Genomic DNA, 24,972 nt, shown 5'->3' on the forward strand with positions numbered 1-24,972 from the left:
TGAAGAGTCGGATGCTAAACCGCCTAAGCCGCCAGGTGCCCCATCTTTCTTCTTTTTTTTTTTTTTTTAAATTTTTTTTTTTCAACATTTTTTATTTATTTTTGGGACAGAGAGAGACAGAGCATGAACGGGGGAGGGGCAGAGAGAGAGGGAGACACAGAATCGGAAACAGGCTCCAGGCTCCGAGCCATCAGCCCAGAGCCTGACGCGGGGCTCGAACTCACGGACCGCGAGATCGTGACCTGGCTGAAGTCGGACGCTTAACCGACTGCGCCACCCAGGCGCCCCTATCTTTCTTCTTTTTAATGATAAGGTTTGTTTTTAGGTAACATGGGCACAGCATCCTGCGTCCAGACTGAATGTCTGTAGCCAACATTTGTACAGCAGTTGAATGATAGCACATGTGGTTGGCTCACCAGGGCCGCCCCTTCCTCCTCCTGGTGGTCTCCTTACTGATGCTCCGGCTTTCTTGTTTCATTTCTGAATGCTTTGTTCTTGGAGTTGAAGACTCACTTGGCAACTGATGAAGCTGGTGTTCCCTTGGTGATGAGTTGGTCCCCACCTGCCCACATCTGCCTACCTCTTGCACTTTTGTGCTGGCCCAACCTCTGAGGCAATGAGAAGTGGCCTGGCACTTTTTCTTCCCCGTTTTTGGGTAACATTTGAGATGGGCTTATTTCTGGGGTCATGTGCTTGCACTAACCCCCCGTGCCTACACCAGCCATCTTTTGCTGTGTCTGATAGAATGGTTTTTCTATCAACTTCTCTTGCTTTGGGGGTCCAACTGTGTGTCTACAGGGAGCGGGCAAGACTTCCAACTATGGCTGCGTCTCCTGAACAAGGAATGTCACCTACCGTGGTGCTGGCTGGGTCCCGTTGAGTGAGGACTAAAGGCAGCCTGCGTTCTGCCTCAGGGCTGCCTCTGCTCAACTTTGCCATGGGCTCTGTAAGTCTCCACCCTCAGGGCGGCATCCAGGCTCAAGATGGGGAGCCTGAGTCCTAATTTGTCCTGCCCTGAACGCAGTTCCTCACACGGTTCATGCCAGACCCTTTCTCCAGGGACTCACTCCCCCCAGTTCCCAGCCTCTTCTGTATCAGTTGCCTGGACCTATTTGACCTGTGACCTCTTTACCCTAAGCAACATGTCTGGAACTCATCTGTGCCACCGTGGCCAGCCCTGCTCTTGTGTGGTCAAATACCATCCAGGTTGATAACCGGCTTTGCTGGCTCTGAATAATCAAGTCAGCGTGGCTTCCTGGACTTGAAATCTGAATCTGCACCTGCCGTCAGCCTTCGCACCCCCCCACCCCCGGCCTCAAGTACAGCGTTCAGTCGAGAAGTACCAATTATGACATAGTCACGAAGACTTTTGGTATTAATAGCTAGTGGGGTTGGACAAGATGTCCCTCCTACGCCATCTTCTCCCTAAAAGGCAGCTTTTAAAAATATCAACTCTATGAACAAAGAACATTTGAAAAATTCTTTACAAGATTTCTGTATCATTCATGACCACCTTCCATGTATCCTAACAACCAGCCTGGTCTTAATGAATCTTTACTTCATAGCTAATTTAAATTTCATCTTATTAATGTAGCCGGGTTGACCCTGGGGAGTTTTGTCTTCCCACAGAGCAGGGCGTCTGGACACTGCACAGGGGAGGGGACCCTGGCATGTCATTTGTCATGGCGGCAGTGGTGTCTCGAGGGGCCCAACCTTGATGTTCCCCGGGCTCTGTCTCCTCTGCCCACACCGGCTTTCTCCAGACCCACTCCAGTGTACTGAGAGTAGGACTCCGTTCATCTTCGAACCTGAGTGACGGCCGCAGGCCCGCCTGGTGCCTGTGAGGTAGCCCACGGGTGCAGGTCCACGCGGGCTGGGTGCGGACAAGAGGTGGCAACAAGACAGAGACAGTAGAGGCAGTGAGAAGACAGGGCTGGAAGAGGAGGTGAAGTGTGTGGTGTATGCATGCATACGTGTGTGGTGGGCACATGTGTGGTGTGCATGCGGTGTGTGCATGCGTGTGGTACACATGCGTGTGGTGTGCACGTGTGTCGTACACACGTGTGTCGTATACGTGTGTGGTGCGCATGTGGGGTGGTGGTCGCATGTGCGGTGTGCACGTGTGTGGTGTGTGTACGTGTGTGTGCACATGTGTCTGTGTGTGGCATGTGCATGTGATCTGTATACATGCATGCGTGCGGCATGCACACACGCAGGTGTGGGGTACGTGCATGCGATGCGTGTGCATGCGTGTGGGACGTGTGGTGCGTATGTGGCATGTACACGTGATGTGTATGTATATACGTGTATGTGGATGGTGCGTGTGTAGTGTGTGTGTAAACACGGGTGCATGCGCGTGGTGTGTGTGCACGTGTGCAACGTGTGTGTGGCGTCTGCACACTCGTGAAGTGTATGCGTGTGCGTGTGCATTTGCGTGTGTGCCGTGGGCACGTGTGTGTGTGTGGTGTGGTGTGTGCACGCATGCGTGTGTGTGCGGGTATGTGTGTGCCGTGTGTATGGTGTGCGCGTGCAGTATGTGGCACGTGTGGCACACGTGTGTATGTGGGTGGTGTGGGCGTGTGTGATGTGCGTGTGCCTGGTGCACGTGTCTGGTGCATGAGCGATCCTGAATCTCCTCGGGGGCCCTCGGGGGCACCTCGGCCCACACAGTGCCTGCTGGATGCTCTTTGCTGCCTTCCTCTTCTCCTGCCACACGAAAGGAGAGCCACTGATTGTTTGAAATAGATGCACTGCGACTGGGGAAACCCAGGCTTCCTCTGGTTTTCCTGTGGGATTGTGCCACGTGAGCACCGCCCCCCTCCTCCACACCCCCCGCCCCCAGATAGTGGGGCAGCTCTGCGGGTGGCATGTGGGAAGCCTTCTCCGGACCCCAGATCAGCACTGTGAAGACAGCCTGATTGATGCCATACATGCAGATGTTATTGTCTGGGCAGATCAATCCTGATGTCTCAAAAATGAGAATTTCGCTTTGGTAGTTGATCATCTACTCTATTGAGTTATGTAGGCATTTCACTCCCTTTAACATCGGCTTGCTTTCGTTCTTTAAAAACAATTTCTCATCCCCGTAATGAAAAAAAATGTATGTGTCATACGGGTTCTTGTTGTAAGGTTATTTCTCTCCATTTGCTTGAAAACACTTCCTTATTACTCTCAGCTCCCTTTATTGATTTAACTATATGAAAAGCTCCTGAAAGTCTGGCTCTGGTCTCGTGGTTCCATGTGTCGGGCCCTGAGGACCCTGGCTCCTGACAGGCCCATGGTCTGATGCGTCGACTGGAGACGGAATGATGGAGATTGTTCATCTTGAAAGCGTCTACGTAATAGGTCAGAAAACACCTTCCTAGGACTGAAGTTATAGCTGTTTCCTAGACTTGTGTTTATTTCCCATTTCTTTACCCACTACTGTTTGAAATTCTGCTGTTGTTTGCATACTGTTCGCCTTTGTGTCCCTCTTTCCATCTGTTCTTGAAAAAAAAACCCAACAGAGTTTTATTTTAAACCAATCCAGATGACAGGAGCACAATCTTGACGATGCTTTGGAAACCAGTAGAAGAAAATTCTTGTTAAATTACTCATCTACTCAACTCGTTTTCCATATACAATCTATTGTTGGGGTTGCTGCATATTTCAAGATAAGTGCACATTTCTGAGGCAGGGTCCTTGTACCCCAGATAAGCAATTACTGGAGAAATTGGTTTTGACATGTGCTTTCGGTTTTAATATTTCCTTTTACATTCTAAAATAATCTCTTGTTACGTGTAATTTCCCACTACCACATATACAGATGCATTCCAGGCTGTCCCTCAAGAGCTCCCGTTTATTTCGTATAGAGATGGTTAAGGAAGAAGATTGGTAGAGGGGCCCTGACATCCTTCACGTGTGGCTGTGGAAGGGACTTCATACCCAGAGGCCAATCCCACAGGTACCCTCTCTACTCCAGATCCTGAACAGATCTTTTGCCATAAATTGCCATTTTAAGAAGCCCCTAGGAGCAAAAGCTCATTATCTAATATCAAGTCACCAGGAAAGATTTGGGATTTGGGTGTCCTTTCTCATCAGGGCCTGAAGAGAGAGAGCAGGAAGAATGATCCGCTATGGCTACTGATTAGGATTTTTAAAAAATATTTGTTCTTGAGAGAGAGAGAAAGAGAGCAGAGGAGGGGCAGAGAGAGAGGGAGAGAGAGAATCTCAAGCAGGCTCCACACTGTCAGCATAGAGCCTGACACGGGGCTCAATCTCATAAACTGTGAGATCATGACCTGAGCCAAAATCAAGCTTTGGACACTTAACCAACTGAGCCATCTGGACACCCCTGATTATGATTTTAAATCCAAGAACAGGTTAGTAGCTTACAATAGGGCTACAGATTGGAAGCAAAGCTGAACTTTGCCTGATGAGCCCGTCCAAGGGCTGGTGTCTCAGCACCTTCCTGTGGTGTCCTTGCCCAGTGTCCCACCCTGGTCTCTCTGCAGCCCCTTAGGTCAGGTCTTATGCAACAGTCCATTAGCGGTTTGAAAACTAAAGGGGGTAGAGACTCATGGAATTCAGTGGAGCGCCCATGTAAGGAACAGAACTGAAAGTGTTTGGAATTATAAGGACAAGTTTTACCAAAGTATGTTAGGAAACCCATTAAGGAAAATTCAAATAATAAAATTCAAGCTGTCAGGGAAAATTGGTTCAACCTCACAATCAGATCTTTCTTGCAGAGCCAGACTGGAAAAGGCATACGTCCTCTCTAAATGGGATATGGACTCCTGGAAAAGAATGTCACAGGAGGGCTCTGTGGGGAAACTGTAATTGAAATGCCCAAATTCCAATTTCTACAACTGGAAGAGGGCATCTTAAATGATGCTTTGAGTATCATTTTCTAGGGCCCCACCAAAGACTTAGTGAATAACTCACTTAGTAAATAACTCACTTGGTTTTCTCTCTCCCACTCCAAACCTTTTTTTCCCATAGCCCTCCAATTCAGAAAAACCACAGTTCATCCCTTTAGTAACCATCTGAATTGTTAAGAACACAGTTTTAGGTATTTTTTTATTTTCTTACTTTTAATTTTTAAGTAAACTCTACACCCAACGCAAGGCTTGAACTCATGACCCTGAGCTCAAGAGTCACGTGTTCCACCGACTGAGCCAGCCAGGTGCCCCTAAGGCTATTGTTTTAAATTATATACTAATGAAGGCCCTAAAATGGTTTCTATCAGAATCTAAGGTGCCAGCACTCCCAGGGCCCATTCAAAGCAACCTCTGCTGTGACCACAGGAGACTGGCTCTCTCTGGCCTCGCTTTGACCTCAAACTTGTCTAATACCTGGGTATAAACACCGATAGAGAAATCAATCTGCCCTGTCTGGTGGCAAGCTGAATTTTCATTAAGGCTGTGACACAGCCATATGGCAATAATGTTTGGAGGAGGTGGTGTAGGATGCTGTTAGTGGTAATGAGAGAAGTCGCTGCAGCTGAGTCTGTGCGGAAGCAAGCCACCAGGCAGATGTGGGTCTTGGTGACTGAAGGCCACCTGCCATCGATTGTTGGCCACCCTGAGACTCCCGTACTGGAGCCTGGGGGCGCTGGCTGAATGTCTGTGTGTTTGGTGACAGCCAGTGCCTGCCTACCAAGGTGACAGCTTCCTACCAAGACTGCAACGGAACTGACCACTTGAGGGGTCTTAGGCAATTTCATGGTCTTGACCTTACTGTTTTCTCGTTGGTAATAAGCAGAATAGCTGAGATAACCCATTAATTCTTCTCTAGCTCCTCTGGGTCTGTCATCTAAGCATATTCTTTGGATGTAACTAAACTGTTTTCACTCCAGTCACAAAGGTGAGGACTTCATGCTCATTTTTTCTCACTTCTTTGCAAATAGTAAGTGCTGCTTGGCTTTGCCTTCCTCTTAAGGTCTGTGATGGAGGGCTTAGACAGTTCATGAGTATCCAATAAAGTCTGGCTTTGGAGGTGGGACCACAAATAAAGAGAACCAAAGGGGAGAAAGAATAGAGCAAAGAACACTGGAAGATATGTAAATGGCTGGGTCACTGGTTTCCAGCTGCCCTGAGAGCACCGCCCCCCCCCCCCCCCCCCCCGCCCGGTGTGTTGCAGGATGCCCTGAAAGACCTCTTTTCACTTCGTAAATCTATTAGCATCTTAGGTTCCTAACTATATGTAGCAATAGATGTGACACTTAACTGTCCTAGCAGTCATGAAAAGCAGCCATGCTTTTTGCAGAAATGGTATGAGTGTCATTGACCCAGAGCAGCTGTTGTCTGGGTTTGAAAGCTTTGTGTCTGAACATCTGTACTGGTTTCAGCATTCTAGAATCCAGAATTATGTGCAGCAAATGAGCGTTTAGAGGGCTTATGGTTTTCAGGGGGCCTAACAGGTTGTTTCTGAAGCCAGACAGAAATACATAGGTAGCTTGTTGGTGAGTCATGACTCCGGGATTCTTTTCTGACTGATGTTACCTCAGGAGCTAGGGTGTGGACTTCTTTTATCTCTCTCACCTGCCTTTGTTTCCCACCCCCTCCCCCACCATTGTTAATGGTGAAGTGTGAAGCCTTGGAGGATTGGGGCCAGTGTACTTGTACCCACAGCTTAGGGAGTCCTATCTGGATGGAGAATAGTGCCAGTGGGGGCCATGGAACAGGTACTAATTTTATACCCAGCTAAAGGGCCACTCTGGAGGGAGAGCAGACTAGGGGCTACATGATCAAAGGGAAAGTCAACAGTCACAAGGAAATCTCCCCTATGGGTGAAGAACTAAAAATGAGAAGGGGAGCATTTAGTTTACTATGAGAGTGTCCTTTCTCATCAAGAGATCTGTGACACTCACCTTGATGAGTACTGAGTAATGTATGGAATTGATGAATCACTATATTCTACATCTCAAACTTATATACCACTGTGCTGGAATTAAAATAAAATCAAAATCAAAAGAGATCTCTAACGTCTGCCATTCTGGTGGATGACTAAAACAGGTTTGATGGCAGAGGAGGATTCATTGGGTGGTGCCAGATGTCTTCTTTCATTTACAGTATTCCTGATCCAGCTTATGGACAAGCTATGTTATGGCTCGGAGCACTAAAGGGATAAGATCATGTTCTACTTCGTGGGTCATCATGAATTTAATGGCTAAATTTGATGTCCTCTGGGACTACAACTTACCTCCATTACTGTTTAAAGAAAAGTCAAGATACAGTGATCCAGAGTGTTGTATTTATATAGCTCGTTTACTAGTGGATGGGGAAATAGTAAGCATTACTGTATTCTCACTGAGTAAAGGTTAAGACGCTCAAGCTAGGCTGATTGTTTTCTAGTCCTACCTCTGGATCTCTGTAGCTGGGTCACTTGCCATGCATTACTTGAGTGCTCTGAGTCTCATCTTCATCCAGTTGGTGTTCAATGGATGATAGGTATTAATATTATTTTAGGTATGCTGTATGAGCTCGTGTGATGCAAATGTCCTCTATCCTTGGTGAAACATATATGTTCAGATCTGTTTTTCCCTCCATGTAAGTTTGCCCGGCTGAGTTTACAGTCAAGCAAAAGCTGTGTTAGAGAATAGGAACCCGTAATCTGCATGGATCAGCTTATTTTGACTGAACAGATGAAAATCCAAAGTGACTTCACAGCTAACTTCAAAGATGTCAGAACACGTGTATGGAGAATGGAGATTCAGTGGTAAGTATCTCAATTTATATTCGCTGAGGGCAAGATGAACATAAATGAGCTCAAACTGCAGCAGAAAGGAATTAGACATGAGGAAGGAAACTTCAGAAGTTGGAAGGGCTAGTCTTTTGAGATGTCTGATGCCAAGAAATGACACTGCCATCTTGGGCCTTAGGCTGGCTCACTCTTTCAGCCCATAAATATTTATTGAGCATATACTGCCAGGTGGGTGCTGGGCTTGGTGCTGCAGATACAGAATGAACAGACAGATACACATCCTGACTGCATGGACCTTAAGTCTAGTCGGGGAGACAGACAGTGATCAAAGGCACAAATATGTAGCTATAAACCGGGACAAATGCCATGAAGGAATGTACAAGAGTGCAACATGTGCACCATGGTTTGGGGGCCAGGGGAGATCTCTTTAAGAAAGGGAGGTTTGAGTTGAGATTTGAAGGATATGTAGAAAGTTACAGGTGAGGGGAGGGGCTGAGCAAGCAGCCTATGCAAAGACCCCAAAGCGGGAGGGAGCTGGTGGCTTCACGGGACAGAGAGATCCATGAGGCCAGTACAGCTGCAGCCCAGAGACAGGGAGAAAGGAGTGGGTGTCCTGGGTTCAAAATGTAGGCAGGAACCAAAGCAAGAAGGTTCTTGAAGCAAGTTAGGACTCTGATCTTTATGTAAGGAGGGGTCAAAAGTTGTCAGTGTTGTTTAGTTTTACATGCTGCCTTAGTGCATTCAGGCTGCTGTAACGAAAAGCTGCAGACTGGGTGGCTTATAAGCAACAGAAATGTATTCCTCACAGTCCTTGAGGCTGGAAGTACGAGATCAGGGTGACAGCACGGTTGAGTTCTGATGAGAGCCCTTTTCCTGTTTGTAGATGACCGACTTCCTGTCAAGTCCTCGCGTATCTTCAGCAAATGCTCTCTCGACTCTTACGAGGACACTAGTTCCATTCCCGAGGCTACAGCCTCATGCTCTCATCTAATCTTAATGTCCCGACCTCCTAATGCCATCATATCGGGGGGTAGAATTTCAGTGTAAGTATTTGGAAGGGAAACAAGCACTTAGTTCAAGCAGGTGCATACAGAACAGTGCCCGGGTGGGTCAGCTTATGACTTTTCACAGCAAACTCATCATGTGACCAGCACCCAGCTCAATAGACAGAACATCGTTAACACTCCAGAAGCTTCTCTGGATCCCTTCCCAGCCACCAGTATGCTCCCAAAGGAACCCCCTTTTATAACTTGTAAGACCATTGATCAGTTTTGACCACTTCTGAACTTTACATAAGTGTAAAGTTTACAATTGTATTTTTTGTTCGGCTTCCTTCACTCAATAACATGAGACCCCTCCATTTGCTGCTTGTAGCAATAGAGTACTGTGTGAACATAACATAATTTATTTATCAGTTGTGATGTTGACGGACATTTGGATAGTTTCCTGTGTTTTGCTGTTTAGAATATCCTACCGTGAACTACTTGGTGATTCTGTTTACCCTTTCCATTGGGTGTTTTCCTAACAGTGGGATTTCTGGGACCTCAGATACATATACGAATGTCTAGCTTTAATGGATTGTGCTGAGCAGTTCTCTAATGTGGCCATTCTGATTCGCACCCCCACCAAGAGTGCGTGAAGGTTCTCACAGATTTTCTGTAGACGGTGACATGACCAGATCTGTGCTTTTCAAAGACCACAGGGGCTGCCGTGAGGAGACTGGAGAGGCAGGGGTTCCTGGGAAGACCTGTGGTGGGGGGCTGTTAGTGGTGGGTCAGGGGGCAGTTGGGGAGAGGGTGAAGTCAGCTGGGATGGAGAGAAATAATGTGGATTCTGGAGAGACTAGTGGGGGGAACGTTGATGGTTCCAGGAGTTGTACAGTAGTCTACCCCTTATCCATGGTTAGCTTTCCATGGTTTCCAGTTACCTGTGGTCAACCAGAAGCAGAAGATCCTCTTCCTGGCTTATCATCAGAAGGTCAGGGGGCGCCTGAGTGGCTCAATTGGTTAAGCGTCTGACTTCAGCTCAGGTCATGATCTCCTGGTTCGGGAGTTCGAGCCCTACGTCAGGCTCTGTGCTGACATGTCAGAGCCTGGAGCCTGCTCACACTCTGTCTCTCTCTCTCAAAAATAAATAAACATTAAAAAAGAAGATCAGTAGTAGCTTAATGCTGTGTCACAATGCTACGTCATTCACCTCACTTCATCCCATCACGTAGGCATTTTATCTCCTCACATCATCACAAGAAGGGTGAGGGCAGAACAATAAGGTATTTTGATAGTGAGACCACATTCATGAAACTTTTATTATAGTATATTGTTATAGTTCTTATTTTATTATTAGTTATTGTTCACCTGTTACTGTGCCTCATTTATAAGTAAACTTTATCATACACGTATGTATGTATTGGGTTCGGGACCATCTGTGGTTTCAGGCATCCAGCGGGGGTCTAGGAACCCCCGTGGATAAGGGGGCATCCCTTGCGTTGTGCGAAGGAGTAAGGAGAGGCACCAAGAAGGACCTGAACTTGTTGCCTTGTGTAACTGGTTAGATGGCCAGTGTTTTCTGAACAAAGGACCAGGGATAGGCAGGAGTGGGTCTTAGTTCTGGTTTGGGACATGTTGATTTGAGGTGCATTAGGGGCATCCGAGTGGGAATCAAGGAGGCAATTAGACATGGAGGCCCGGACTCAGGAGTCCAGTGGACAGGTAATACTGTGTCCTCACAACAGCATCGGGGAGGAAAGGTGCCAGGGATGAGAATAGTGAGAAGAGCCAATTCAATTCTATGATATCTTAGTTTCAGGGTGGTTTTTCAAATGAGGTCTCATTGAGATGATGAGGAAGCTGGAGGTCACATGCTAGGCCAGTGGAGACTCAGCGCCTGCCCCCCACACCCGTGGCTCCTTCTTCTCCTTCCCACTGCCAGCTTGGGCCACAGCAGACACAGGAGACTTTGCTCTTCTCTCAGGTTCTACAAATACAATTCAGCAGGACAGAGCAAATATTGGCACAGGGATTTGTAATTGTTGCCTTTTGGGTGAATATACTATTCCCGCTGACTTATTTGCAGAGCTCGTAAGTTAGGGTCCCGACAGCTGGGAAAGAGACAGTCTCTAAATACTCCTGGGGCCATGAGAAAGGACCAGATAAATAAGCACATGGTGGTGGTCCCACCCTCTCAAACTGAGCGATCCCCAGAATCCCCCCATTTGTCCACGAAACGGAGAGAGGTGGACTCGAGACTGGAACCGGATTTGGATCTTACAGAGAAAATGTGTTTGATTTTCCTGGAGCAGCTGTTTCCCCTTGCCCTCAGCGGTCAGTCTGTCTCTCTTCTGGCACAAACCGTTCAGACGTCGCTCGAACAAACAAACACGTTGAATGGGAAATGTAGTCTGTCATGTCCTATCTCATTATAGTGTCCGCATACTGTAAGTTGTACTTATTTGTCGTCTACACAGTGAGGTGATTTTATGCTTCTGGGAGAGGAAGCCAGAGTCCTCGTCCCCCATCAGATTTCCACCATGGAACTGAACGGATGGGGTGCGTCTGCGCATGTCCTTGGTAACGCCGGGCCCGTGGGTTAGCCAGGAAAAATGATTCCTTATCTCGGTGTGGGTGTGAAACGGCCTAAAATGTATGGCTAGCTTATTATGTATTTGTCACTGAGCCCAACGATGGGCCTGCCTTCTGAGATGCTCATAACACACGGGGTACAGGGCCCGCCACCTGGTTGCTTGTATCAGATGTGCAGTTGAAGAGAGAACCAGGTAAGGGGGAGAAAGAGAGGGGGAGAGAGGGAGAGGGAGAGACAGAGAGAGAACACAAGAGCAAACATAAGACAGTTCTTCTCTCACGAGGCCTCTAACATAGTGCTCAGCATATGCAGCGAACTGGGCATTCAGAGCTGAGCGGCAGATGCTGTAAGACAGGTGTCTGCAGGACAACGGGGCAGAAAGAGACACTCAAATGAAGGATTACACATTTGGTTGTTGCGATTAAGAAGAGGAACCAAGAGATGCTCCCAAGACAAGAGGCTGCTTACTCGGAGTCTCGAGTGACCATTCATGCATTCTTTCAAGTGTTCATTAGGGTTCTGCTCTAGACACCGTGCTAGGTTCAGGAACAGAACAACGAACAACAACAAAAAACCCCCACATCCCCGCTGTACCCCCTGCCCCTGGAGAGCTCACATCGTTGTAGGTCAGTGGTAGCACGGGCCATCGCGCAGAGCCCACGGTGAGCATGGTGTGAGTAGATATGGGGTGGGTCAGAGGGGAGGCATGCGGGGGCCGGGGGCCGGGGGCCAGGTCCTGAAAGAGGAGTGCCAAGCCAAAGAGCTGGAACTTTCTGCTGGAGGCCATGCAGGGCCACTACTGATTTTAAGGGGGTCACGTCCTCGGACTTAGAGCACTCGACAGCCGTGTGCAGGGTAGAGCGGCCAAGGGTGCAGGCAGAGAGCGCCCTCTGGATGCAAGTCTTAGGGCAGGAGAGAGGCGAGTGTGGACACCAGGGAAGGACAATCAGCAGGTTGTATGATGGATTCCTGGGAGCGGACAGGGTAAGGACTGCAGGATGAGTCCCACTTTCTAGCCTTCCAGTCAGTGATGGTGCCACTGACTGAGGGGAAGGATAGAGGAAGATCGCCAGTTCGCAGGAAATGTGACAAGTTCAAGTTTGGTGACTTTGCTTGTGAATTGCAGAATTCTACAGGCTTCACCTGAGAGCACCAGAAAATAGGAGGGTGTTCTTACTACAGAGGAAATATGAACCCAAACCAGAGGGCGTTGGGTGTTTGGGGAAGCTTGCTCTCAAAGTGTCTAGTCAAAAACATCAGATGCCTTCAGCAGACGAGATGCTCACTATTAACACCTGCACTGTAAGGAGAGGAAAGCAAGGCTCACACTTGTTAAAAAAAAGAGTGTGTGGTGGGGCACCTGTGTGGCTCAGTTGGCTAAGCATCCAACTCTTGATTTCAGCTTAAATCATGATCTCACAGTTCATGGGTATGAACCCCACATCGGGCTCTGCACTGACAGCACGGAGCCTGCTTGGGATTCTGTGTCCCCCTCTCTTTGCCGCTGCTGCTGCCTGGCTCCTGCTGTCTCTCTCTCTCAAAATAAATAAATATAGATTAAAAGAAAAAGTGTATGGAAAGCCAGAACATGGATCTGAAGTTAATGGCTCTGGATCTTTACCACGTCTTTACCACGCTGTCCGAGCCCAGGGACTGAAACTGTTGCTGATACCAGCTCCTGACCCTCCTGTCATGAAACAGCTTCAGGAATGCCAAAGGCGGAGGGTTGGACCAATAAATGACAACACTAGGCGACCTAACGTGTAACATTCTGAGGGTCCCTGGTCTAGGGCGGGTGGCAGGGGAAGGACAGCCCTGGGCTCAGCATCTGAGCTTCGACAGGTGAGGAATACACTGCCCTCTGGGGTTGGGGAGCTGCGTCTCACACCCACCGTTCCCCCCACCACCCACTGAGCACGCTGATGTCTGGGTTGACGGGTTCTCTGGGTCCTATGGTCCGGCTGTGTGCAAATACCCTCCCGGTGTGGAGAACCTGAGTCTCTTCTGGGGCATTTTTGTCTGACACGTACGTTGTTGGTGTTTGATAGCATATGTTATGCTAATGTCACAAATATGATATCAGGAAAACTGCAATGTGATTCTGGGATGTGTCTTTGCGTGATCCAGTTTCACAAAAGCAACCAGTGCAGGATGGGGGAAAGAGTGCACTTAAGACACAAATTTGTGACTGGAGAGGGAAGTGAAAGGGAGGCTCCCCCCCCCATCTCTCTCCGAATCGCCCGCCTCCTGTGGCTCACCTGGCCCATGGCAGACCAGCTTTAGGGGTGGCATTAATAGTTTGAAGCTCTCGTCTTCATCAAACAGACAGAATTGCAGGCTCTTCCATTGATGCCTAGTTAGCAAACCAACGGTTTGACACCAGCTGGCTGTAACAGGCATTTTTAATAAAACTTATCTCCGAGTTAAAGTAAAAACGCTGCCTCAGAGATTTTGTGCTGAATCAAACGAAAAACTGACAGGTGGGATCTTTCATGCAAAACTTCTGCTGGGGCTGAAGGAAAATGTCTGATAAGGTTGTTTGCCCACGGGGGTAGGATTAATTGGATTTTCTCTCTTGCCCCCTCACGTCTGGGCCGCCGTTATTATGACAGGAGCACAGAAGTTTTAAAAGCTGAATCATAGTTTATATTTTTAACACTTTGAACTTTTGAGACAAAACCGAGGGAAGGAGAGTACATGTCTGCAGTCTCCTGGTATAATTTTTGTTTGTCTGAAAATGGAGGCCAAATACCCAAGCCTGATACAGCCTGTCCAGAGCAAGCTGGCGGGGAAGAGAAACAGCTGAAGACAGGATTTTTCTAGGCTCTCTTCTTTCAAAACCTGAACGAGTGTCTTCTCATGCTACTGCATGTGGCTGGTCTGGTATGTGGGCTGTTTCACCATTTTCTGGATCTTTCTTGAGTAAGTTGATATACAAATGAATGAGTCTCTGAGGACTTCTCTTTCTGACCCAGTCTGAGGCGGCGGTGTGTAAGGTGGAGGAAAGAGCAGGGGCAGGAACTGTAGGGATCTTGTGTGAAATCAGAGGAAGCAAGACAGTAATGTCAAAAGACTATTACTCCCTCAGCGCAATGAGCAATCCCCTCACGGTGATTTTTCTCATCAAACAACACTGGCAAGACTCCCTCTTTATAGTTGACTTGTGGTTAGCCTTCAAAATCCTTGGGTGGTTTCTGTGAGCCTAAGGTTCCAGGTGACATTAGTTGTCAAGGAAAGAACCTTCGTAAAGGAAAGGTGTGTCTGAGTTTTCAAGAAAAGAATACAAACACGAAGACAACCAAAATGTCCTTTTCTTTCTCTTTCTTCTCCAGGCGCTAAATATGGCAGTTGGGTCCGTCCAAGTTTGCGTGTATTATTTCCAGACATGTGTCTTATGGAATACAAATAATATAGATTTCTCAAGTTTTTTTTTTTTTTTTGGCAATTTATTCCTCTCAGCTAAATTTTGCAAAATGATCTAAAATACCCAGCACTCAGCCCGAGAAGCCAATAAAACAGGATGAAGACTTCGGTCGTGATTTGGAAACAAGCAAAACAGAACAGACCTGTCTGCTTTCGAATACGATTTTATTTTAAATGCAAGCTCTCATTCGACTTTCCCCAGACTCAGACAGCTGGTTCCTTCTTGAAGCAACTCTTGAAGACAGATGGACCAACCGTTTCTTCAAAGTGCTGGCTTCTCCTGTGGCTGCCATTTTCCCCATTTTTCTTAGTACCTCCTTTTCGTCACTTGCCAACCCAAGTTCTCTCTGGCACCGAGGAGATTATCTAGGGTTCGCTGTTTCTTTTCCATTTGATGATGGAAAGATGAACATAAGGTGCCAGACTCAGTTATTGCATTCATTGACAGATGGATTTGCTCCATTCATGTAAAGAGTTCTGTAGACTATCTGAGTCCTGGTGCATCTTTAGCTGGATATGTAATCCTTCTCACCAAGCTTCTCTCTCAAATGTGTCTGTTAGGAGTTATGCCATTAAATCTACAGGATCAGCTAGTTGGGACCTGGCCATTACTCTGGTGTTTCTGTGTGGTAATAGAAATACCTATTGCTATTATTTAAAACATGGGATTATGTGGAAGTAATCTCTCTAGAAATGAACATAATGGAATTTCATCAGCATTTAAATTAATCATGGATATCAAATCAACGTGAAGGAGTAGGGAAAACAAATCAGGGCTTGACAACTGTCATCTGTTCCATTTTCATTTTGGGATCCGTTATATGTAAAGGTGGACTACTTCTTCCTCTATAGTTGGAGTATTTCTTTCATGAATAAGTGACTTACATATATGACCAAATGCTAGACAGTGGTGAAAGTGAGTGGGCTATAGCTATGCATATCAATGTGGACAGATCTCATATACATAATCTCGGCGAGACAAGCAAGTTCCAGAAGAATGCATATAGTACAATACCAACTATTTATTTGAAAACTTGGAAAACAACATTCTATGTTTTAAGGATACATACATAGCAAGGGAAAGGATAAATCCATGCATGGGAACGATAAACACTTAAAAATCATCACCTCTGGAGCAGGCAGTGTGTACAATGTAATTTGAGGGTCTTTAACAGTTTCGGTAAAATTTTCCTTTATAAACTGGGTGATTGGCCCGTGGTGGTGATTTTACAGTCTTCATCCTTTGTATATTGTCAGGATAGGAGAGTATATTGCCAAAAGGAGAGGAACTGTGGCAACGGATGAGGTCTGAGAGTGGACGGGGATGGGTCTAGGAGCACCTAGAGAAAAGCATCTGCAGAGGCTAGGTGTGCCGGCCCTCCACTCCCAGGCACGTGGGAGGTGGCCATGGATGGGGAAGGCGTGGGTGCTCGAACAGGTGAGGCAAGTGGCAGCAAGAGCAGATCCCCAGCGGAAAAAGGAGATGAGAGAAACCCAGAAGTCTCTCTCATGGGGACGTGACGGTCCACACAGAGGCAGCCTTGCCTTGGCCCAGGGAGCCTGGAGAAGAGTGTCCTCCCGACTCCCCCAACTCTACTGGGCTGCTGTGCACCCTGACCCTGGGCGGCTCACTCCAGGGCCTTGAGATTGTTCTCTTCTTCCCTGGTCTGCCTGTGTGATGAGTTGTGGTTTGGAAAACAGAACTCCAGCCAGGACCAGCTTGCTGCAACCCTGTAGCCTTGCATCCCGGTATGGAATCCTCTGGGGAGGCCGGGCAGCCCCATATTTCTGGACATGAGAGCCGTCTTCACCCTGGCTCTCAGAGTCCCAGGGCCATGTTCCTGGTATCCTGAGTACTCTCCCTGCAGAAGTAGGAACTGTCAGCTGGCAGATTTTGTGGACTTCAGTAAGTAGAGGCCTCCAGGCTCCAGCTAGAAAGCACCTGAGTTGTCTGCAAGGGTTCAGAGTTCTGGATCTGCCCGTGGTGGCTGTTTTGCCTTTCTCAGGCTCTGTGTCCTCACGTGCCAGGTGGGACGGCATGGGTGCCTGGGCAGGACAAGCCATCCTTGTTTGGAGTGTGGGGTACCTGCCATCAAGAGTGGGGCGGAAACCTGGGCAACGCTTGGGAATATTTGTAAGTACAGAGAGACATACCAAATTGAGGGGAAGAAAGAGGCAGATGTGAACCCAAAGCCAGAGAGCAAAACCATTTTGTATGTAGGGTACCATTTGCAAATCGTTGTTCGTGTGGTAAAACGTCACAAGTCCCTGCTTGTTAAAGAATGGTAGGCAATGTGTTGGTGCAGGAGTGATGAGTTTTCCTTTTAGGTAGAAAGGTCACCTGTCTCTGAAATCTTAGGGGCACCCTTCCCTGCTTTACAGGTGAGGGTATGGAGGCCCTTCAAGGTGAAGGGCGTGGCTGAGCACACGGGGGAGGTGACAGAGCTACAACACTGGATTTCTAGTGCTCTGCCTGGAGATTCTCTCACCACACACAAACCTGTTTCATTCTGGGTCGTTTTACCTCTTTCGTCCGTCTTTCTTCCCGTCTACTGCCCTTAGTAAGTCTGTAAAGCAAGTAGGGGTTATATTAGAAGATGTTACCGGGAGCGCCTTCTGAAAATTACCTCCCTGAAACCTCTTTAGAAGAGTGTATTACACATCGTCCATAATTCAGGTTGTGTTCACAAGACTGAAATTGGCTAATGCTAAAGGGAGCTGTGGCTTGTTCCATATTTATTATTCTAGTGCTTTTGGTTTTTGGAACTGTTGTTATGAGAAATTGTTTCTCCTAGACTCCAGAATTTGCTTAGGGACTGCTTTGCTAAAAATTTGATTTCCTCTCATAGAATTTTTAAGGAGTACCATTACGTTGTATGGGCTGCTCTTAACGGTACAGAGCTTTAATACAAACCAGGCATATTTTAACTCTGTACACAGGGTGATAGCTGTACCTCTGATGGCTCTGATCTTGGGCGAGCTGCAACATAGCAAGGGCAAGTTCTTTTTCCACAAAGTCCCTATGAAATTCGATACAAAGGGTACACAGAATAGGGCATTGTCTATACAGCGTTCATCAGGCACAAATCAGTCCACCTTCACAAAGCAAAAGCCAAGGAGAGAAGAAGCCACATCAATTGTGCTTTTTTTAAATTTTTTAAACAATAACATGGAGTATGTGGAACTCCTTAAAAATGACACTCTGTACAATTCCACTTTTATGACATAACTAGAATAGTCAAATTCATACAGACAGGAGGTAGAATGGCAGTTCCCAGGGGCTGCAGAGGGGGTAATAAGGAGTTCGTGTTTAATGGGGCAGGATTTCGATTTGGGAAGATGAAAAGTTTGGGGACAGATGGGGGTGATGGTTGCACAACATCGTAAATGTACTTAATGCCATTGAACTGTACACTTGGAAATGGGCAAAATGGTCCATTTTATGCTACACACTTTACCATAATAAAAAAAAAAGTTTAAAAACGACACTATATCCTGGTGATTTCAGTCGAATCTCCTATTTACTGATAATTCCACCTGCGAGCACGTTCTCTCTCCACACTGAATGTGTTTTTTATTCTTTTCCTTTGGGTGTTGTGTTCAGCATTCTTAATTTTTTTTAATAGCTGAAGCTATGTCACATTTCCTCCTGTGACAAAGAGAGGGATTAAGTGTGGTGCATTCAGCCCCCACCATCTGTTTGACAGCTCCTCTGAAGCCTTCTGGAAGCTGAAGGGTGGGGACGCTCACATGGCATCTCTCAGCTGCTTTTCCCTGTCCACTGGCTCGGGGAAACCTGTCCTTCCACAGTCTTAAAATAGAGTGCATTAATAGAAAAGTTGAGGTGGGGTCAGGGCAACAGATTTGGGAGGCAACTGCCATTGAAAAGGTAGTTTGTGACTCACGGATCTGGAGGCCATGACATGGCTTGGGGTCCCCCAGGGAGGCTCCAGGGTCAGTCAGGATGCAGAGGGAGAATGGGAAACTGTGAACCTCTGTCTCGTCCATAGAGATTTCACACGTGTAGCGGGCACCCATTTGTGTCAAAATGTTACCGCCTTTGGTTCACATCAACCTCTGTTTTAATTTTTTCAGTTTTTTTAAATGAAGGAAAAATGACAAATACACTAATGTCCCGTATCCTACATTGTGGATGGTCTGTTTTGTTTTGTTTTTGTCCCCCTCTGTGTCTTTGTCATACAGAGTTTTAAATTTTAAATTAGATGACTCTAACTTTTCCTTTATTGTTCATTCTTCCTATTTCTTTTTTTTATTTTTTAAAAATGTATACTTATTTTTGAGAGAGAGAGAGAGACAGAGAGACAGAGTGTGAACAAGGAAGGGGCAGAGAGAGAGGGAGACACACAGTCTGAAGCAGGCTCTAGGCTCTGAGATGTCAGCACAGAGCCTGACGAGGGGCTTAAACTCACGAACCGTGAGATCAGGACCTGAGCCGAAATCAGACTGTTAACCGACTGAGCCACCCAGGCGCCCCATCCCATTTCTTGTTTAAGAAGTTCTTGCCAGTTTGTGTCAGTATCTTCCCTATTTTCTTCCGATTTGTAAAGTTTTGCTCTATACCTTTACTTTTTTTTAAATATAGTTTTTTATTTACATGTGGGATTTATTGTTGTGTTTGGCATGAAGTAGGGACCTAATCTTGCCTTTTTACGTTTGAATACTCAGTGGCATCATGATCTCCATTGATGTGTGTGCCGCTTGTGTGTGCCTGCGTCTACTTATAGGTCATTATACTATTCGATCTGTTTGTCCTTCCCTTCACTAACCACACTGTTTAATTGCTATGGCTTTATGATTTATTGTACGTTTGGTATGTGGTAGGACATAACTCCCTCCACCTCTCGGCCCCCTCCATCTCTGCCCATATAGGACTAATCGTCCTTTGTGTTCAAAGTTGTCATTGTTATTCATGGCCCTTTAGGATCAACTTGTCAGATTTTAATTGGATTGCATTGAACTTGTATATTAAGTGTTTGAGAGGAGGGCCAGATGTATATTATTGACCTTCCCATTCATGAACATTTCACGACTACAATTATAGTGTTCCTTATTTATACAGTTTGGTTGTTGTTATTAAATTTATCCTATGTACAGTTCAGATTTTTTTTTTCTCTCACAAATGCTAACTAAAACGAAACAAAACAAAACCAGGGGTATTTGGCTGACTCAGTTAGTAGAGTGTGCGACTCTTTCAGGTCATGAGTTCAAGCCCTACATTGGGTGTGGAGCCTACTTAAAAATTTTTTTTTTAATTAAAAAACAAAAAAACCCCTCTCTCATCAGTTTTTGTTGTTTTACACTGTGTTTCGTATGATCTTGTTTCCAGCAACTTTGCTGGAATTGTTTTGGTTTTTTATAGATTCTCTTTGATTTTCTATGGAGGAATCATATCCTTTGTAGGTAATAGCATTTTGTTCTTTTCTTTCCATTCTTTATTCTTTTCACTGATTCCCTCACTTGTCTTATTTTGTATAGATGCAGTGATACCTAATGTCCTTGTGTTTTATCTGATATTAGAAGGTAGAATTCTAAGGTTAGACTATTACGTATGATGTTTGTAATTATGATAGAGACGCTATTAGATTAAGGCTGTTGAGGTGCCTGGGTGGCTCAGTCGGTTGAGCGTCTGACTCAGGTCATGATCTCCCAGTTCGTGAGTTCAAGCCCTGTGTCAGACTCTGTGCTGACAGCTCAGAGCCTGGAGCCTGCTTTGAATTCTGTGTCTCCCTTTCTCTCTGTCTTTTCCCCACTCATGCTCTGTCTGTCTGTCTCTCTGTCTCTCAAAAAATAAATAAACATTAAAAAAATGATTAAGGGGGCGCCTGGGTGGCTCAGTCGGTTGGGAAGCCGACTTCGGCTCAGGTCATGATCTCGCGGTCCGTGAGTTCGAGCCCCGCATCAGGCTCTGTGCTGACAGCTCGGAGCCTGGAGCCTGTTTCAGATTCTGTGTCTCCCTCTCTCTGACCCTCCCCCGTTCATGCTCTGTCTCTCTCTGTCTCAAAAATAAACATTAAAAAAAATTAAAAAAAAATGATTAAGGCTATTTTCTTTAATTTCTTTATATATGTATTTCATTTAACATATTGAAATGGTGAATTAAAGCCATAATTAAAATTTTGCTTTATATAAGCAAATTATTAACATATATATTATATAATATGTATATATAATTATAAATATATATTATGTGTAATTTTGCTTTATATATAATCTACACGCAGTGAAATGCACAAATCTGAAGTGTGCGGTTTGATGAGTTTTGAGAAATATATATATCCATATAATTTACACCCTGTAAAGCTATAGAGTCTCCCCCACCCAAAGTATCCTTTGTAGTTAACGCCTCCCAGTCTCTGGTCAGACAAATATCAGTCTCATTTCTGTCACTGTAGGTGAATATTGCCTATTCTAGAAACTCTAGAAAAATTGAATGATACTGTATACATTCTTTTCTGTCTGTCACCTTTTATTCAGCATGTGGTTGACATTCATCCGTGGTGTTGTGGTGTCAGTAGTTTATTTCATTTTTATTACTAGGTAGTATTTCATTATATAAATGCACTACAATTTGTTTATTCCCTTTCCTGCTAATGGACATTGGGGTTATTTCTAGTTTTTGACTAATATGACTTAAGCTTCTATGAATATTCTTGTCATAAGTCTTTCTGTGTTTTCATTTTACTTTGGGTTATTACTGAAAGTGTAATTACTGGGTTGTAGTGTAAGCATGCATTCAACTTTACGAGAAACTTCCAAAATTGTACCATTTTATATCTCTTCGAACACTGTTGTAGAGTGTCCTATATCATTATCAACATTAAATGTTGTCTGTCCTGTTTGTTTTAGCCATTTTAGTGGCTATGTACTGGTAACTAATGGTTAAGGATTTTTTTCATGTGTGTATTAACCATTCACATATTTTTTTTTAAAAAACTTTTTTTAATGTTTATTCATTTTTGAGAGAAAGACAAAGAGCATGAGCAGGTGAGGGGCAGAGAGAGAGAGGGAGACACAGAATCCTGAGCAGGATCCAGGCTCTGAGCCGACAGCACAGAGCCTGACGTGGGGCTCAAACCCACAGACCGTGAAGATCATGATATCGGCTGAAGTCAGATGCGTAACCGACTGAGCCACCCAGGTGCCCCATCCATTCACATATTTTTCTTTGTGAAGTTCCTGTTCAAATATTTTGGCCAGTTTGTTGTTGGGTTCTCTTGCAGCTACTAAGTTGTAGAGGACCTATTAAGTATTTTGCAATCAAGTCTTTTGCCAGGTATATTTACTACGGATATTTTCTCCTATTTGGAGAGCTTTCTTGTTCATTGCTTTTTTTAAAAAAAAATCTGTATTTTCATAATTTCTCCGGTTTATTTTGAAAACAATCTTTTCTGACATGTATCTATGTGAATTTTAGATTAATTATCTCACAGTGCACAGAAATGACCTATATTTGCCTGTAAATTAAGCACTGATGAATGCTCATTAACATATCAATATTTAAGTATTCCAACATAAAAGAGCTTTTTCTAACTTTGTAATTACTTTCTTCCCTCCTAAGCTAATTTATTTTTGACATTTGGGTTACACATGCACAGAAGAAAATGACACGTTTTGCACACTGACCGTGAGATAAACCGGCGTATAAGTCTCTTTCTGGATCAGATTAAATTTCCAGGGACAAAGTGGTTCAAATGGGAGCAAATAAGCCTACTTCCTTATAAAATAAACTAAATAAACAAAACCTAGGAAGTATTAAAGGTGCTTAAGATTAATTCCACAAATATTTTTCTGTTTTCTTTAAAATTTTTTTTAATGTTTATTTCTGAGAGAGAGAGAAACAGAGTGTGAGCGGGGGAGGGGTAGAGACGGAGAGGGAGACAGAATCTGAAGCAGGCCCCAGGCTCTGAGCTGTTAGCACAGAGCCTGACATGGGGCCCGAACTCCCTAAACACGAGATTGTGACCTCAGCCGAAGTCTGACGTTTAACTGACTGAGCCACCCAGGCGCCCTTCTTTTCTTTTAAGTACGCAAGTGTGTATGATGAGCGTGTGTAAATTAACACTTTTCATCTAGGTTGTGCGCTCCTGTGGATGGTGAAGGGCTCTGGTATAAGGAGGCAGTGTGGGAGAACAGGGGGTTTTCATCCTCATCAAGCCGTCCACACTTAGGGAAGAGGTAGGGCAGATGACTTACAAGCCTCAGTGGGCTCGGATTTTGATCTGGGTCTGAAAGTAATGCTTATTTCATCCTGTTCTATTTTGTTTGTTCCATAATTTTTGTAACTGGAGGAAAGTGGTAGGTTCAACTAACCTAAGGACACTTTACCCCATAAACCACGTGAATCAAAACTCTTCATTCATTCTTCTGCCAAACACAACAATTGATTTTCGTCTATAATTATTTTTTAAGTTAAGAAGGAGCAGGTCAACCAAAGAAACAGTGGTGGCCTCGAGCTATGGAATGTTACCGCACTTTGACACATTGACTGAGAGATGCCGAGGCTGTGGGGACTAGCCCCGCTGGCTGCAGCCAGGAATGGATGCAGTGTCATTGAACCTCCTCTAAGCAGGCCCTGCAGCACCTTCCACGCTGCTGGGAGATATCCTGAAGCCGGAGTCACTCCCATAATAGGGATCTCCAATAATAAGTTGCTTTCTTGGATAATAGCTCCCAAGTGGTTCAATTTTAGCTTTGCAGGTTTTAGTTTGTTTACTTTTTCTAGTCAAATCTCTCAGATTGCTTTCATCCGTACATAGTGTATAATCTAATGTGGCAAAGTCTTCTTGGTAACCCACCTGGACAATGTGATTCGTGGGAGTACATGCTCCTTCATGCAATTCTGCCCTTGATAATCGGGAGGGTTTTCTGTTTCATGCGTGGATGTTGTTGCGCTGTCTACCCTCCAATTATTTTAAATGTTTTGATCAGTTACAAGTTTTCTCAAAACTGCTCTTGTGATGAGTGATTGACAGATGTTACTGAGACACAGGAACAGCACTGACTTGGACACCTGCTCAGCCATCTTCCCTTGCACACAGAGGCACCCGCTGACTGCATCAGGAATTTTCTCCGGCTCATTTTCATAATGTGTCTTTTGATGAGTTAAAGTTTCTAATTTTGATGAAGTCCATTTCATCTGTTTTCTTCCTTTATTATGTTAATGTGGTTAATTACACTGATGATTTTCAAATGTTTAAATAACACTTTTTTCCTGCCTAAACCATAGTTGATCATGAAATATTATACTTTTTACAAATTGCTGGATGTGGTTTGCTTACTATTTGACTACATTAATAATGAGTGTTAGATCAGTGTTATGCTGCCCTCATAAAATTATTTGAGATGCATTCCTTTCTCCTGAAATTTTCTGAAAGTATATGTGAAAGTGGTATTTTTTTCTTCCTTAAATGTTTGATAATATTTTTTTTTTAATTTTTTTTGATGTTTATTTTTGAGACAGAGAGAGACAGAGCATGAATGGGGGAGGGTCAGAGAGAGAGGGAGACACAGAATCCGAAGCAGGCTCCAGGCTCCGAGCTGTCAGCACAGAGCCCGACGTGGGGCTCAAACTCACAGACTGTGAGATCATGACCTGAGCCGAAGTTGGACGCTTAACCGACTGAGCCACCCAGGCGCCCCCGTTTGATAATATTTAAGAGTAAAGTCACTTGACTTTGGAGTTCTTGAAAGAATGCTTTAAATTATAAATTCACTTTCTTTAATAGATATATGTGTATATATAATTTTGATAATTTGCACCTTTGAGGAACTTTTCTATTTCATCTAAACTGTTGAATTTGTTGGCATAAAAAGATGTTCATAATATATCCTTATTATTCTTTTAATATCTCTAGGATCTATAGTAATGTGTCTACTCTTTTTTTTTCTTGATGGCATACCTGGTAACTTGTGTTTGCTTTAATTTATGCTCTATCAGTCTAGAGTTTTAATAGTTTTACTGATCTTATAAAAAAAACAATTTTTGGGGGGCGCCCGGGTGGCTCAGTTGGTTAAGCGTCTGACTTCGGCTCAGGTCATGATCTCGCAGTTTGTGAGTTCGAGCCCTGCGTCGGGCTCTATGCTGACAGCTCAGAGCCTGAAGCCTGCTTCAGATTTTGTGTCTCCCTCTCTCTCTGCCCCTCCCTGCTCATGCTCTGTCTCTCTCTGTGTCTCAATAATAAATAAACATTAAAAAAATAAAAAAAACCAATTTTTTGCTTTTATTAATTTTCTCTACTGTTTCTCCATTTTATATCTCATTGATTT

At 45.0% G+C, this 24,972-nt stretch overlaps 1 protein-coding gene and 1 pseudogene across 5 annotated transcripts in view; one reads left to right on the forward strand and one right to left on the reverse strand.

The window, feature by feature from the left end:
- DISC1 (DISC1 scaffold protein) overlaps positions 1–24,972 on the forward strand; it is a 361,779-nt gene that overhangs the window by 202,875 nt on the left and 133,932 nt on the right. The window lies entirely within an intron of this gene.
- LOC131492530 (low molecular weight phosphotyrosine protein phosphatase-like) lies at positions 23,254–23,731 on the reverse strand (annotated as a pseudogene).

The sequence above is a fragment of the Neofelis nebulosa genome, chromosome 13 (assembly GCF_028018385.1).
Source record: "Neofelis nebulosa isolate mNeoNeb1 chromosome 13, mNeoNeb1.pri, whole genome shotgun sequence".
NCBI lineage: Eukaryota > Metazoa > Chordata > Mammalia > Carnivora > Felidae > Neofelis > Neofelis nebulosa.